Here is an 18,273-nt window from a genome sequence, read left to right as displayed (position 1 = left end):
CAAAAATTTTACTTCAGTTCGGGTATCTTTTTATTTAAAGACAAAAAGGTAAAAATATATTTCAAATCTATAGTCTTAGAATAATAGCGCATAGAAACCTAGTCCCCACACGTTAAGTGAGGCAAATTGAAGCGCGCCCAATGGGCCTACACGAGCGGGCGGGCCTTCAGTGCTCAAGGTCAACTTGCACTGCGAACAGATCAAGAATTTTAGCTAAAAATGACGAAATGTGCTGTAAATGAGTATAAAAATACGTCAGACAAACATAAAATAGATACTAACATCACATTCCACAAGGAAGTAACGCGTTTCAACTTGTATTTTTATATAAATACATATTTACTAAAACCGAAAATTAACCTCCTACTAAAACTAGCCTACATGAATTTGATTTTTGCCTCACTTGTGACAGTTCGTTTGATATGAAACTATCATTCTATGCGTTATTATTCTAAGTCTATAGTATATTCAAATCAAAGCAAAGAAACTAGTAATGTTTAGATTTGCGAGATTATGTAAATACCACTATGTAGCTAAGTAAATAAGCAGTTATGTAAATATTAATGTAACAGCCACGAAATCAACGTTTGCGGGATATAGCTATTCTTTTCTACACACTTGCTGCTCAATTAAACAGAAACCAGATACGGAAACTTTGAAAATTTGTTGCATATAGTACATTATTGCAGAGGCCGGTAAATAAGGGATTGCTGGACGAGCGTGACAAGGCCGAGCACCAATGAGGCCTTGTATTAATACGAGCCCAGCAATCCCTATTCCCGCCGAGGCTTATATAGTGGTTTTCTCAAACAATGCGAGAAGGATATGTCTAATAAAAAAGTTAAAAAAAATGTTAATAAAAATGAAAAGTAATGTTTCACATAGTTTTTCCAGGCATGTTTAATAGTACTCTGCTGAACTTCTGGTGATGCGGTTTATTTTGTATCCAAAGACAGAAATAATACCAAAGCACTTTTGTTCAAAAATAATAATAATAAGTGGTACAGGTAGGTACTTTTAAGTCTCGCAATTACGAACACTTGTCAGTTGGCTGTATGAGTTTTTCTTTTACCCTTTTACGTAGTTCATTATTAGTAGGTAGATTTAAAAGTTTAGAGAAGTGGACAGTAATGAATTTTCATACTTAAATACTTTGCAGGCATTGGCCTACCGGGAAGTAATCGCTTGATCTGTAAATGACAAACTTTCCGTGTTCGTTTTTTGAAAGTAATGCAAACATTTCCGAGCATGTTTGAGATAATAATCTCAGTACAGAGTACTAAAAGAACCGACCTCAAAAGTACGTGGAATTACGTCTATTTGCTAAGTTTTATTGAAATATCCCCTAGTTCGCCATTATACAGGACTTGACACTGGAGATAATAAAAATCGGTTGTCACTACTCAAAGTATATTGAGAGATAAACGCCTTGAATTGGAGAAATAGCAAAATCAACCATTAAAGTACTTGCTCCTAAATTAAAGTTAGGCGCTATTTATAATAAAAATGAATCTTCATGTGTGAACAGCCACCCTTCGAGGTGGATGATTTTCTTCAAAATGAAATGGGACCACTATGGAAGTACCCCCTTTCCAACAAAAAAGAATCATGCAAATCGGTTCACAAATACCGGAGTTATCGCGTAACATTCATACAAAAAAAAGAACATACAGTCGAATTGAGAACCTCCTCCTTTTTTGAAGTCGGTTAAAATGAATATTTTTCATCACACTTGCTCGTAAACAGTGTCATAACATATAGGCGAAGTCGACCGTAAAGTCCTAAATTGTGTCTACGGGCTTTTTCATTACATTATCACCCTATGATTTTTTTACGTCAAGATTAAGCAGAAAACTTTTTATGCACGAAAAATCTGAACGCATATTTCGCATGAACATGAAGTTTAAAAAAAAACTACATTTGCAATTTAATTTTGTTAATTCAGATTCTGCAGTATTTATAAAATTTGGAAATTATTTATTTTATTGTGACTGCATGCGTTTGTGTCTTTATAACAGTTTACTTCAAATTGTATTATATAATGAAAGAATAGCTGACAATCTGTTTAAAAAAAAAAACAAAAAACCCGCTATTTGCTAATCCTTGAATGTTGTGTGGCGAAGCGATATTTATTCATTTATGAAATAAATTATCGTTGTATCTATTTCCTCGCAAATGTGATGAAAAACGTCGTATGATTTATTATTTATTTATTGTTTTACTCACAAGTAAAAAGTTTACAAAAAAGAAACATAAAAAAAACAGCTAATAAAAACTACACAAACCTCGAGTCATTACAGCCTCAGTCTTTGGGCTTCTAACAAACTCTCGTTAGTAAATTTTAGCGTACTATCTGCCTTACATTAACGCACTATTTGATATGCAAAATACATTCTAGAAAACAAACCATCTAAAATATTAAACAACTCGTTCATAAATACAAAAAGAAAAACAATAGACAAATAGGAAAATGTAATAATAATAGAAACATAAACTTAAAACAAATAAGCAAAAAAAAAAGCATTACATAGATCTCGCTGATATTCTGCCATGGCCAGTCATAGAAGTAGATTTACACACCACAATTAGAAAAAAAAAACTATTAACATGAATTATATTAAATTTGACACATACAACATTTACACATGAAAATAATCAAATTTAATAATAACAATAATAGTAAATTTAAATTGCACAGTACCAAATATACACAAATACACAGCACAGATACACAAACAGCTATTGAGCAAAGACTACGTCCCGAGATTGCTTTTCAAACATATAATAATAAAAGGTCTTGAGTACTGTCAAAAAACGCAAGCTACAGTACGTTGGTCATATAATGCGTAACGATGAACACGGCCTGCTCCAACTAATTATCCAAGGAAAAAGCCAGGGAAAACGACCACCTGGAAGAAGGCGTACTTAGTGGCTTAAGAATATCTGGATATGGTTCAACCTGAAAAGGGTTTACCGCTGCTGCTGGTGTTCTGTGGGTTTGTAATGTAGCCAGGAGAGTAATAGCCTCCGTAGCCTCCATACATCTTGCTTAGTAAGTTTAAAGTTCAAAATTCAAAAGGATAAAGAAATAGCGGTAATAAATCCAGTTTTATAAATATTATTCCCGTTTTATTAATTTTTGTGATCTTTAAAATGTTTATCGCACAAGAGATGTTTGGTAACTAGTAAACGGTTAAAAAAATTAACGAGAAGACGTGCTCGCTGCCGCGATCGGGCAGGGTGGGACGATGGAACGAAACGAAAAAAAAAAGGAATTATCGAAATTTAAAAACTAGTGGCCAGGAACAGGAGAAAAGGCGATAAAAAGTTGGGATGATGATGTAAGGAGGTCACATAGTCACAAACCTCAGCACAAGATCCTTGTTCCATACAGCTGTGTCTAAAATACAGATAGTCGACTATCAGTAGGAGACGGCACCTCTAGAAGAAGCTTGGTAGTAGTAGAGCCTTCTGAAAGAGTTCGTTCAGGGAAGCTCTACCACCTTTTCAGCCGCCAAGCAGTAATGGGAGCATTACGCGTTCCGTTCGAAAGGTAAGGTACTGGTGAAATTACAGGCACAAGGGACTTGTCAACGTATGTCTCAGGTTGACAGGCGTAGTGACAGTGCCCCTAAGAACTTTGCAATCAAAAACTTTTGCACTGCAACTGTTATGGATGGGCGTGTCCCTTACCATATAACATCACAACTCGTTCGTACTGACGCTTAATATTGTTAAAAACACCAAAATGGAAATGCTAGTACATTTTTATTAGGTCAACATGAAAGTGTCATGCAGGTGTTGCTAAACAAATATTTGGCGACCTCTGCATCGACGCATTTAATACGTACGTAGACTAAATCGCTGTCGAAATAGTTTTAAAACTTGTTTATTAAAAGAAACCTTAATTAAAGTTTTAAAAACTATCTCGATTAACTTAAAGGCAGAACATCCGTGTTTAATAGCTTCGTAATGAATTTAGCAATAACATTTATGGCTTAATGTTTGTTTACCTCACTATGTCTTTTTAATTACATATTACTAAACCTTACCTTCGTACAATCTTCCCGCACATGAGACGAAGTCTACAAACTTAACCACGCTTTTATAATAAACCTTAATGCTTTCGTTTAAGGTTGGTAATTATAAAATTTAGATGTATTGGTAAAATGGTGTTGTCTATTGTGACACGGTAAATAATCAACAGTGAATTAATGTCAGTGTTGGAGATAACGGTGTTCCATTGAGGATGATGACACAGTTCTAGGTTACAAGTATGTTATATAATTATTTAAAAATAATATGTTCTTATAGTCAGTATTCAAGTATTTAAATTATAATTTACCGAATGGCCGAAAATTCCAAAGTTCTTAAGTCTTACATTCCAAATACTTGTTGTTCTAAATACTTAACTCACTCCACTTAGTAGCAGCATAACGGGCAGTCTGAATAACTGAATGATCTACCCGAGAGGGAGAATAAAATATCGCTTTACTGAATTAAACATAAGACCACAGAAAACAAAAAATCAACAAATCATATCAAACATACGAATGAAGGAGTAAAAAGCTCAAAATGTATAATCACATTATGACCTCCGTGGTCGAGTGGCTTGAACACCGATTTTCATGGTGTCGATATCTTTTAAGTCCCGGGTTCAATCCCGGCCGGCTCAGTATACAAAACTAACTTATATTGTCTGAGTGTAGGTTTTTGTGGTTCCATAACACAAGTGCATTAGTTACTTTGGCCGCAGAGCAACGTATCATGTGATGTTGTCTAATATTTATTATTTAATTTTCATATTCATTCATTACAATTCACATGTATAGTACAAATAATCAATTGACATACATATTGCATCATTATTTCTATAATACAATTATACAATTATATCTTATTATAATTTGTATTAGATAGCAATTTGTAATTAGTACAGATAAATAATTATTAAATTAATCAAACACCTTTATCATTAAAAAATTCAGACAAATTATAATAATTTTTTAATGTGAAAAAAAATTTAATTGTTTTTCGAATACCATATTTTTATCCAAGTCTTTAACATTATTAGGGATGGTGATATGATAGGATGATTATATATTTTTATTAACATTTTAATTTAAATTTTATAAGAGACAGGTTTTAAAAATTCCACATGCTTGTATTCCGGAATGATATGGAAAGTATTTGTATATTTTTCTTACGTTCATTTTTCCTCATCCGTCTTTAGTTGGTTTCTTTTCTGTCTAATTTTTTCGAAAGAGATTTTTATACTGCGGCTTCTCTGGCAGTGTAATGCGTCTGGCATGTTTGCCGGGAAAAGAGTTGATGGTTATTTTTCGCCTTAATACGTAAAAGACATTGGTCTTTTCTTACGAGAGTTAGGGAATCAGCCAATATTGTGAGGATATATTTGTTACGCAACTTGTACCTTAAATTCGATTAAAATTTAATTTAATGCAATTCTTATTTGTTATTTAATTAATCATAATTTTCTGTTAATAAAATTAAATTTTAACAAACATTCATTGACTTACAATTATATGGACGTCGGGTCCGCGCTAAAAAGTGTCCGCACTTGTAAGGCGCTAAAATCGTATACAGAGCGCGACACTCCGCTTTAGTCTTCATTTGTTCTACGGACAGCGCGATACTGCGATGACATAACAATTTAAATTTCGAATAGGTTGACTTGGGACATTTTTTTCCTGGTTTTTGTATTAGACCCGTCGTCCATTTATTTGTAAGTCAATGCAAACATTCTCGGAAATGTTTCCATTACTTTCAAAATACGAACTCGGAAAGTTTGTCATTTATGGACCGTGCGACTTCTTCCTGGTTTAGGCTTGCAAAGTAATTATGAAAATGCATTACTATCCGCTTCTTTAAACTTTTAAATCTACCTACTAATAATGAATTATGTAAACAGGCAAAAGAAAAACTCATACAGCCAACTCTGCCCAACGTATGTAATTACGAGAAGTGAAAATGCCTACCTGTACGGCTTACTTTTTTTAAAAAGAATAAGGTGGTAAAATAAACTAACAGTACTTTAGTATTCTTTTCTGTTTTTTTCGTCTGTTTTGTATTTACGTCGCGAAAATGAGTTCTTATAATAATATAATTTTTTTTTTTAAATATCTTTGTCTCTTTACTTTTTATTATTTCCTCAGATTGTTTGAAAGAATCACTATACATTGACTCGTATTAATGTATTAAGGGAGGCATTATAGAGCCTCCCTGGCGCTCGGCCTTATAACTCATGCTCGTCCAACAATACCTTACTTCCCTTCCTCTGCAATAATGTAGTAATAAATGTTATATAATGTAAAGTTAAATTATTAATTTATATGTGGGTTTTGACTTTGTACCAGCGCGGCAGTCAAGTTATATGACTGTACGCGCTGCACATAAGCGGGTTGATACAGGGTTCCTTCTTTGTCGTTCGACGCTTTTAAGAAAAGGCGGTATGGAAAGAAATGTAATGAGAGGGTCATATCGGTGGGTAAAAGGAGTGCTGAATAACTAAACTGTACTACGACTGATCCTCAAGTCCTCAACTTTTAGCAGACGTCCTAATTAAGGGTCTCCGATAAATGCGATGGGACGCGTGGCGGTTCCGTTGGCGCGGTGGCGACCAGAGGAGACCACCAGTTACGATGACGATCATTTGATTAAGCACCGAACAGTGTTTAAGTACAGTACAATATCACGGTAAAGCTCTAGCGATATTTCATACACGGTGAAATAGGACAACGCAGAATGGCGGTGAATTCACAGAGCTGGTGCCTTAATGGGTGGTTCAAGGCAGATGCACGTCGCCAAGGACGGTTAGTTGTAGACTGTCCCAACTACGAACAGTAATTCAGTTGTAGCAGGGTATAAAGGATGGCAATGTAAATGTTAAAGGAAATGAGGGTAGGTGAACTTAAACTAGGCACCGTCTACCTTGGTACCGGCGCGAACATATTATATAAATACAGAGTGCTAAAAGACTTCAAAAGTCATTCATACCTAGTTTGCCACCCTTAAATGTGGAATATTCTCTTCAAATTTAAATGGGACCACTACCGAGGTACACCCTTTCCAACAAAAAATAATCATCACAATCGGTTCACAAGTTCCGGAGTTATCGCGTAACATACATACGAAAAAAGACACATTCGAATTAAGAACCTCCTCTTTTTTTGAAGTCAATTAACAAACATATTGTTTTATTAATGTCATTCTGGTTTCGTTCATTACTTCTGACACCAATCGGTGACAACCAACACTTAATTATTGGAATCCCCATTAAACATTTTCTATTGTATTTTTAATGTATTTGTAGAATGGCCAAAATAACTTTGGGTTTTTTAAATAGTCTTTTAAGGGAGTCAGTTTGTATAACGATTAGTGTTGCCCAAAATCGATTTTGGTCTTGCACGATCATTTTCGCAAGACTAAGACAGACCTTGCAAGATTCGGACGAGAACAATAATTCATTAGAATGTGCGAGATTTTTCCATCTTGCAATTATTTTAAAATCAGCAATCAGTTTTTGAGTTTTTCGCTACCGTTTAGTTTACCGGTATTTGGTATCAATCGACGTTGATAGAAGGTCTCTAGTATCGGTATCAAAACCACAGTTTCTTCTAAGAACAAAGTTGATTGGTTGTTGTAACACGTGAAGCTACTGTATCGACGATTGTATTTTAAAGTAGCACTTTGAATTCGAGTCTTACAATGGCCGTGAGTGGATAATGTAGGCGGAAGATCGGAATCACGCTAATTGACAAAACCTACATTACACTCAGTAGTTTAAAACCGACAAGCAATGATGATGAATAACGCGTACATATCATAACATCAAATATCACAGGCAAATGCTGCCTGATATATATCTTTCGATTACTTCCCTCGCTTTTGACATGATCTTTTTAAGGTCATCATTGACTTACATATAAATGGACGACGGGTCTAATACAAAAACCACGAAAAAAATGTCCCAAGTCAACCTATTTAAACGCAGTGACATGTAAAGGAATATGAAAAAGCTAAAACGTTGAATTTAAATTGTAATGTCATCGCAGTACTGTCTAATTTTGCTTGCTTCGCTGTCAGTCGAACAAACGAAAACTAAAGCGTGAATGACGCTCTGTATACGATTTTAACGCCCTATAAGTTCGGACACTTTTTAGCGCGGACCCGACGTCCATATAATTGTAAGTCATCCGCAATAATGTGCAAGACCACCTCTTGGTCTTACTTACTGTCTCGTGCTAAGAAAATAACCTGTATTATGAATTTTAACAGTAATGCCACATTACTTTTTTCCACCGCCAATCAGTAATGTGAGCGTTACTGCGTTCCGGTTTTGAAAGATGTTGGTGAAATTACAGGCACATGGGACTTGTTGACGTACGTCACAGGGTGACGGGAGCAGTGGCAGTCCCTAGATTTTTATGATTTCAGGGTGGTACTGCAATTGTTATGAACAGGCGTGTCGCTTACCACCAGATAACTTGCTCGTCCTGTCACTTGGTATCATACAAAAAAAAACCCAGAACAAACAGACCAGAACCAATTTAGAAAAAATCATTTCCCAAATTGATCCTACGGGGAACACGGGACCTCCTCATATTGTGTAAGCTGCAGAGCCACCAAATTCGTCAGTCTGATTGATATATGTACGCCAAGTTCGACCTTTCCCCGAAGTTGCTATACATTCACTCTAATAACTTTCGAAATCAAATACATACTGTTTATTTGACTTATATTTTATGGGCCAATCGAGTTTTCACAGACTGTATAGTTTAAATTCAAGAGTATTGCTTCTGAACTACTGCGTAGTGTAACCCCTGTAGAAGTTTTAAATCCAGAACTGGTCAAATGGAAAAAAAAGTCAAATAACACGTTTAATTTTCGACAATATAAATGTCAATTAAATGTTAATGTAATGTGTTAACACTATTTTTGACTGTAAAGTTTTAATGCTAACTGGAACTCAATGTCAATTAATAAAGAGTATCCATATATCACAACTACGTGACGGTGATGGCGAAATTACAAACAAATAGGACTTGCTTAGTTATGTCTCAGAGTGACGAGCAGTAGCAGTGCGCCTCAAATTTTTGCAATTTAAAGCTTTGAGTGGCACTGCAATTGCTATGGACAGGCGTGTCGCTTACCACCAGGCGCACGACTTGTTCGTCCAGTCACTTGGAATCACAAAAAAAACAAAAATTATGTACTTCCAACATCATGAAACCAAAATGAACCTTTTCAAAGCGAGAACGAGGAGCATATTCTTGGAAAGCGAGTATCATCATCGACTACATAGATACTTGCCATAAGATTCGATTGTAAAATTTGATTGTAATTTAATTTATTTAGTGTCTGATTGAGTTTTTTTAATTTTTTTATTGTGGTGCATTGACTTGGTGTTCTATTTTATGACAGGCCACGGTAGATTATCAGCGAGGGGTACGTAATTATCATTTTATCATTTAACTGCCTCTGTGGCCGAACGGTTACCATGCCGGACTGCCACGCAGAGGTCCCAAGTTCGATTCCCGGGCCGGGAGAAATATTTGTATGACCTACATTTGTTTCTCTCGTGAGTTTGGGTGTAAATTGTGCTTGTCTATATGTGTGTGTCCATGGCACCCGCGACCCAGGGTTTCCCTAGTGCGGGGCTATGTTGAGTGTGTGTTATTATTAAAAATCCAAAGTATTATTAAAAAAAAATAGTCCTCTGTCATGGACTTTCGTGACATGCTGTTCTTTGCTTATTTGTTTTAAGTTTTTTTCATTATTATTATTTTCCTCTTTTTTCTATTATGATGTTTTTTATATTTATAAAGGAATTATTGAATATTTTATAATTTTTTTCTAATATATTTTGTATGCACATGTCAAATGAAGACGTTTTTATTTATTAAAAAAAATTGATATCAGAAATCTAATGATAGAAGAAACACTACAATCTTCATATTAGGGTTTAAAATTAGACGAATAGAATATAACAGAATCATTATTTTAATTTGTAGTAGCAGTAGAGCTTCTTGTGATAGAGTTCATCCAGTGAAGTACTGCCTACTTACCTATTTCTCTCACCAAGCAGTGTAGATAATGTGCGTAATATTACGTTACGGTTTTGCTGGAGAAATTACGTGTCAAGAGTGTGTCTGTTATATACATAAAAATATATAAAAGAGACGTCATGTGACTAATGTACAAGCGCAACTATGACCTTCGCGCTTTAATGAACAATCAAACCATCTCCAGTCACGATCAATATTAAGATCTTACATACATCAAGTAATTGCCTTTATTTATACTGTTTCTTTGTCATGGCTTTTTCTTTTTTTTTCATATTGTTCATCAATCTTTTTATTACTCTAATCATTGACTTACAAATAAATGGACGACGGGTCTAATACAAAAACCACGAAAAAAATGTCCCAAGTCAACTTATTTAAACGTAGTGACATGTAAAGGAATATGAAAAAGCTAAAACGTTGAATTTAAATTGTAATGTCATCGCAGTACTGTCTAATTTTGCTTACTTCGCTGTCAGTCGAACAAACGAAGACTAAAGCGTGAATGACGCTCTGTATACGATTTTAACGCCCTATAAGTTCGGACGGAGTCCATATAATTGTAAGTCAATGACTCTAATAGATTGTTTTTCTTTGTCTAATTGTTGCTTGTGTCTAATTTTATTTACTTAGTGCCTAATTGTCTACTATTATTAGACGTGTATGTGTGGTATTAAGCTATTTAAATTACTTATTTATTATTCAAATTGATTACTTGCTTCTTTAAGCAGCTTCTTTAATTTTAAGAAAATACTGTACGATACAATTAATTATATTATTATTATTATTAAATTACAGGCACATGGGACTTATCAATTTTATGTCTCAACATGACGGGCGCAGTGGTAATGGCTCTCATATCTTTGTGATTTATAGCTCTGCGTGATATTGTTACGGGAAGGCGAGTCGTTTACTACCACTTGATATTATAAAAAAGATAGCACGTCTGAAGAATACATGACAGTATCTCACATTTATGGGTGCTCTAAAATGTTTTGCTTCCCAAAACTAATGTGAAATTCTTCAATATAACGGACGCGCCCCTCTTTCATCGCAGACGGTACACTGTGTTGTAGTATAATGAATTGTGAATAGTAGAGCTTCTCGTTACGTCTCTCAGTCATTTTAACCATAATATCGAGTTTCTTAGGTTTTCGCTATTGTTATAGATAGGAAATGAATGTTTTTTAGGACCTAAAACACGTACCTACATTTGCTTTCCATACAAGCTAACATTTTTGGTTCTTTACAGGTTCCGTGTTCACGATGGTAAAGTCACCAACAAGTTATGTCAAATATTGACATTTTACAGTCGAGGAACAATCTGTACATATATATAAAACAAATAAAATATATTACAATTATAATCGTTAATCCGTTATACGTCTCACTGCTGAACAGGACCTTTCTATTGACAAGAGAATAGTTATGTGCTTGATTATTGTTAAGACGCTCCTGTAATGCATAAATTAAAACTCTTATGATTAATTTATTATTAATTTAGTTACAGTAGAGCTAATTGTGAAATAATTGGTCCAGGGAAGTACTACCTATTTTTACAGCCAAGTTTCGACGCGTTTCGGTTGTGAACGGTAAGGGTGCTGGTGAAATTACAGGCACATGGGACTTTTCAACATAAGTCCCAAGGCGACGGGCGCAGTGGCAGTGCCTCTCATATCTTTGAGATTTAAAACTCTAAGTGGCACTGCAACTGTTTTGGACTGGCGTGTCGCTTACCATCAGGCGCACGACTTGTACGTCCCATCACTTAGTGTAATAAGAAAAAAACTAATACGGTCAATTTCGCTTGGGACACTGGCTTTATTTCAGAATATATTTTTTTACAAAAGAAATTAAAATCGTTTGAAAAATGTATACCGTATACTATAAGTGGTCCACGTTTTTTCTTTCGTGAAAATTTTTAGGCATCGTGTTTTCACGTCATATGGAGCCTCAATTTTACTATATATTTTTTCCAAAATAATTGATGAACACTTTCACTGTTTTGCGGAATCAACCAAAGCCATTTAAGGTTGTGTCGACTTTTAAAAGTACACTCACACTCTCACACATTTCTACTACAAAACATTTAACACAATAATCACATATGTACGCAATAAATTAAATTACGCGACATAGATTTCGCATAAAACATAGAACATAATATATCAAAACTTTATAACACATTGCTTAACTGTTAACTCGCATAACCATGCGCGAATACATAATATTATAACAATGTGGGTGTGGATTTAACAAGCTACATTTCATTTTGAAAATATTTAAAGAAATATATCTAATCTAACCTTTTAGGCCAGACTAACGTTTTAGGCTCTTCAGAGGATTCATGGTTACTATTGCATTGTGTCTCACTGAGTGAGTCAGCTGGGACTGGGGCCTTACTATGAACTCTTAATACAGTTCAGTATAGGTTCTTAACGACAATAAGCGGGATAGTGATATACACTTCATGTAGCGCTGTCTCACAACGATTCATTTTAAGTCTTTAACTGAATCGTAATAAGAGTTCATGGTAAGGCCCCTGTAAAAAGTCCAAAACGTTGGTTTGTTTGAAAAAAAAGCAAATATACTCGATGTAGATCCAAATGACAAAGATTTCATTTGTAATTTGTACATTATCTTTAATATAGTATATACATTGACTTATATATATCTTTAATATAGAAGAGCGGAGTCTCCTATCACAGGCGCTACTTTGATTAAAAGGGGACTTCTGTTAATATCATTGAATTCATAACTTAAACAGTTATGAATTCAATGATATTTACTGAACTGAGATTTACAATTAATATTGTTTTTTAGACTGTCCCCTCTCAATGGATAGGGAGGGCACAGGGAATACAATAATTAAATATAGCAATAGGGAGAGAGGCTAGTGGCTCACCCGAGACACGCTCACGCTCGAAGAACCGCAAGAAGTCAAGTATTCTGGAGTTCCGGATATACATATATATAGCATTGTCTTGACTTAAAGGACAACTCACGTGCCCCGCGCGTCTCCTCGCCACTAGGCCATTGAGAGGCCTATATTATTAATTTAATATGTGGCCCATATTTTTATTACATATTATAATTAAAAGTAATGTTACACAGACAAAATAAGATTAAAAGACTACATTCGGTAAGGCGCAATTCTTTTGTGTAAGCCAATTACAGGTATCCACATCACTGTATTAATAAAGAACGATTTTTTTAAAGGGAGAAGCATGTTCCACGCCTATGGCACAACCGGTCGAGGTCAGGGACTTAGGTTGTAAGGTATAATTAATAAAAAATATTATTTAGGATATTTATTTTTAATTTAATTCACATCTCTCGTGACTTCAAAGATAATTTTGAATGTTTTAAATAGGTGCTACTGTATTCCCTAGTAATGGCTCAATTGGCCGGGTTCAGGGACTCGGGTTGAAGATACGGTGGACGATACCTGCCTAATCAAAGAGCACCGCTTTCTGCTTTAATTTATTATTATTATTATGTTAGCACTATTCGAAGGACTATAATATCATGTACACAAAATTTAAACGTTAAAGTCAAGTTATATAAAAACAACTTCAAAAGTTTATGGAATTACATTAACATCGGTCAAAGGTAAGTGGGTAAAATCCAATAAACCAGATTCATCCCCTAACTTGCCACCCTTAGAGGTGGAATATTTTCTTCAAATTAGATTGGAACCATTACTGTACCCTCTTTCCAACAAAAAACGAATCACCAAAATCAGTTCACAACTGTCAAAGTAATCGTGTAATATACAAAAAAATACTGTAAAATTGAGAACTTAATCCTTTCATACACAAAATACAGTCGAAGCAGTAACTGGCGCCAACATTGCAGTATCTAAACATTACCCGTCTGCCTTTTGTAATATTACTTTACCTTTATATCTACCGCGCTCAAATACTTGCATAGTGTTTGTGATGGTCCATTCAATCCGTCCGTATAAGCCGAGGGCAGCGCTCGCGCCGTCAGTTGACCAAATCCACGGTGACAGTGCTTCCGACAATGACGAGCACGCGATAATATCAAACATTCTAACTTTGAATTATTGTTTGGCTTCTAGTGTCTATGTGTTAGTGCCATTCTTTTATAAATATTACTGTGATTTTATGTAGCATTTTTTTTCAAAGGTGAGTGAGTAATTTAATTATAAATCTATTTGTGAAGTGACTCTTTTTAATATGCTATGTGAAATTCTATGAACACTAGGCGACTCATCAAGCACAAAATGATGAAAGGAGAATTTATAAAGAATTTACGTATCAACCGTAGATAATATATTTAAAAAAAAGAACGAATTTCAAAAATTGTTTTACGAGATCCTTCACAGCAAAGAACTTCATTAAGTTTCCATTAGAATATCTTTCATCTAGTTTTCTGCCTTATTTTATCTTGCTTGTAGAAGAAAGAACTGATGACAGTTTTCAATTTAAAAAATCTTTACCACGTACGTTGCAAACAAACCTTATAAAATTCTGGTAACGTAATAGACTCTGTCAAAAGAATGAATGAAAGATATTCTTTATTGCACATTAAATTACACAGGCAACACAGAACAGTAACTTAGTATAAGAATAGTAAGTTAATGTACAACAGGATGCCTTATTGCTATGTTGCAATTTGAACAATCTTTTCAATTTGAACAAACTCAAATGATTATAAAGCAAATCTATAAATAAAATCTGAAAACGGCTTCTTCCTCGGGAATTGCATATTTTAAAAATAAAAAAAGACGGAAGTACGGTTTGTACATTTGTAAAAGGTTCTTAAACCAAGGTAAAGCTAATTGCATACACACGTTATCCGAATATAATAGAGTTAGCAAACGATTGTTACTAACGCGTAATACCGAGATGCAATGGTAAGAAAATTACCTCGTTATTTCGTAAAGAAGTTTTTAATAAATTCAAATTTACAGTGTACATCACCACTAATACATAGTATCCACGTATTTTAAAAGTAGCTTATTTGTTACCATCTTAAAAAGAAAAATTCGGATCGTCACGTCGTAGCAGTAGAGCTCTGAAAGAGTCCGTTCAGGACAGTACTGCCTTATTACCTATTTCTGCCGCCAAGCAGTAATGTACGCGTAACTGTATTTAGGTTTTAAAGGGTATGGTGAAATTACAGGCACATGGGATTTATCAATTTATGTCTCCGGGGGATGGGCGCAGTGGTAGTGCCCCTCAGATCTTTGCAATTTAAAGCTCTGAGTGGCACTGCAACTGTTATGGACAGGCGCGTAGCTTACCATCACGCGCAGGACTTGTTTGGCCTGTCACTTGATGTTATAAAAAAAAATGTTAATAGACATGTTTCACACCCTTTTCTCATTGGGCTAGACAGGTATCACGGCCTTCCATAGCTGCAATCCTAACAGTTTTCATAAACGCTCATTGATTACGGTTACAGTAAACCTGGCCTTTCTTTATGCGTCCTCAATTTAGTCACTGTAAGTTCGCCTTGACAAGTCCTTACCAACTTGTCCCCTCACACTCGCCTTATAAATTTGTTTCGTTAATTTTCTTTCATTCATTCTCTCTACATGTCCGAAGGACCTATGCAATCTTACCTCTATCTTTGTCATATATATAATGTATATATATATATATATAGTAATGTTTATTTTTTTGTTTATTTACTTTAAACAAACAATGTACAGACATACAAAAATAATCATTTATAAATTATAAAATAAGGCTAAGAAAATTGTACATTTCAAATTATGTAAGCCTCTGCAGCCGAACTAGGATTAAACCTGTATCTCAGCATGCAGCGCCTAACCCCAATGGTAACATAAACTTTAGCCAATCATAATTGGTGATCGAATTCGCACAACAAACAAATTAAACAATTTGAAAAAGTTTGAAATAAAAATAACTAAAATATTAAAAACATGGAAAATTTCTCAAAGAAATGAACACAAACCAAAAAATAGTTAATGCAAAAAGGTTAGCTGTGTGCATGAGTAAATGTGAGTATGCGTGTGAATGTGTGTGTGTGTGTGTGTGTGTGTGTGTATTTAAGGTAAGATATATATATATATACATATATAATATATAGTGTTTCGAATATGTATACTAACAACCGAAAGTGCTAAATGAGTCGCTACCATGGATTTTTGTCATCCTAGTATACAAAAGCTTTATAAAAATATTCACTATTAAATTTTTAGTTTTACGAATTAAAATTCCACATTGCTAGCATAAAATATTTTGTAAAACGTATGTAGCGTAGATGGAGTGTTCATTAGTAAATTATAAATAAGGTAACGAAATATTCGAATAGATTTCTAATAGATGGCGCTACGGCTAAAAAGTCGTTGAAAAGCCAAATACAAAGATACGACAACAAGCACATAGAAAGATTGGTGAGTTCCGCTACTTCGTTACGTGACTTAATTGGCATAGCGTCTGTCACGGTTTGCTAGAAGACATAGGTTCAAATCCGGCCGGATCGAAAGAATTTTTTCTAAGCGTTCGATCTTTGTATTAATAATTATAACAATGTAATAAAATCATTTCACAAAATAATTGAATATCAATTCAATAAAAAAATATATAAATAAGGTAATTAAATGAATAAAATAAATGAAATAAGTATTAGACGGTTGTTGACTTTACCATCTCAGTCAGTCCTGATCATGGGACCTGTAAAGGGCCCAAATCGTTTGGTTTGTTTGAAGAAAAAAAAACAAATATACGCGATGTGGGTCAGAAAAAAATAGATTGATCTTCAATATTATAAAGTGTGAATTTCGTATGAAATGAGCCTTCATTGCATGAATAAGTGACAATATAACTAAAAAAATAGTAACTGTGAGACAACAGACACTAGTTTGAGTCCAATCCGATGTAAGAAATTTTTCTTCGTGTTTATTTGATCTTTGAATCAACAAATAATAACAGAGAAGGATTTTTGCAAAAAATATATAAATATCATAGTAGTAAAAACATCGTTATACTTATTCAATAATATTTACATACGTAAACAAATTTGATTTTCATTTACTTTTTTCGAAATTATCTTTTTTTTTAATAATTACATGTTGGCACATTTCCTGTGACGCCATTATAAGAATGGTAAGAAAGTTTCTTGAAACATGTTTCTTAATAAATTAAAAAAAAAGTAACTTGCAGAGTTTTGTTGTTCATTGTAGTACCGGTCAATATCATGTAGAATGTTGATATAAAAAACTAACCTAACCTCCGGTTAAAAAAACCGACCTCAAAAGTCATTCATCCCCTAGTTTGCCACCCTTAGAGGTGGAATATTTTCTGGAAATTTAAATGGGACCATATCTGCGGCACCTTCTTTCCAACAAAACAAGAATCATCAAGATTGGTTCACAAACGGCGGAGTTATCGCGTAACATACATACAAAAAAACAGACGAATTGATAACCTCCTCCTTTTTTTGAAGTCGGTTAAAAAAAACAGGTTATTTAAACTGCCTCCGTGGCCGAACGGCTACCACGCCGGACTGCCACGCAGAGGTCCCAAGTTCGAATCCCAGGCTGGGAGACAGGGTTTCCCTAGTGCGGGGCTATGTTGACTGTGTGCGTTATTATATTATTATAAAGTTAAGTAGTATAAAATATCGAGTTCTTAGGTTTTCGCGATTGTTACACACAGGAAATGAAACAATTTTTACGGATTTAAATCGTGTATATTTGTTTTTTCAAACAAACCGACGTTTCGGGCCCTTTACAGGTCCCATTAAGACTAACTAATACGTTTAACAGTACTAATTAATATGTTTTAGTTTATTCTAATTTCTATTAACGATTAATAATAAATTAAACTTAATAAAAATTCATTCAATAAAATAATTTGTAAAACTTAATGTAGCGTTTTCTTTGTAAAATTAAAAATAAGGTATTTAATTAATAACTATTGTAACTATAGTGAAAAAATATTTAGGTTTGCATTAATATTAGACATAACTGGTTGAAGACTGTACCACCTCAGTCAACCGTGACCATGGTTTCGGTTTGTTTGGAAAAACAAATATACGCGATTTAAATACGGAAAAATAGTTTCATTTCCTAGTATAAAATAGTTTTGGCAATGATGGATATAATATACTCTACATAAGACAAATTTGAGTAAATTATTAAAAAAAACATCTCGTTAGTTTTCTCTGTCAAATTAGTTTTCTAATTTTA

General features: G+C 34.1%; 2 protein-coding genes across 2 annotated transcripts in view; one reads left to right on the top strand and one right to left on the bottom strand.

Annotated features, from left to right (window-relative positions):
* Window positions 1-18,273, bottom strand: part of LOC113231792 — a 406,442-nt gene that overhangs the window by 245,323 nt on the left and 142,846 nt on the right. The window lies entirely within an intron of this gene.
* The window catches only part of LOC113231790, a 39,774-nt gene continuing 35,547 nt past the window's right edge, over window positions 14,047-18,273 (top strand). The window contains exon 1 of the mRNA XM_026466321.1: window positions 14,047-14,236. The gene's annotated coding sequence lies outside the window, so the exon portion shown is untranslated. The remainder of the gene's footprint in view (window positions 14,237-18,273) is intronic.

The sequence above is a fragment of the Hyposmocoma kahamanoa genome, unplaced genomic scaffold (genome assembly GCF_003589595.1).
Source record: "Hyposmocoma kahamanoa isolate Upper Pololo Valley unplaced genomic scaffold, ASM358959v1 66, whole genome shotgun sequence".
NCBI lineage: Eukaryota > Metazoa > Arthropoda > Insecta > Lepidoptera > Cosmopterigidae > Hyposmocoma > Hyposmocoma kahamanoa.
Note: the sequence above shows the minus strand (reverse complement) of the source record. Positions and strands in the feature narration are given on the sequence as shown.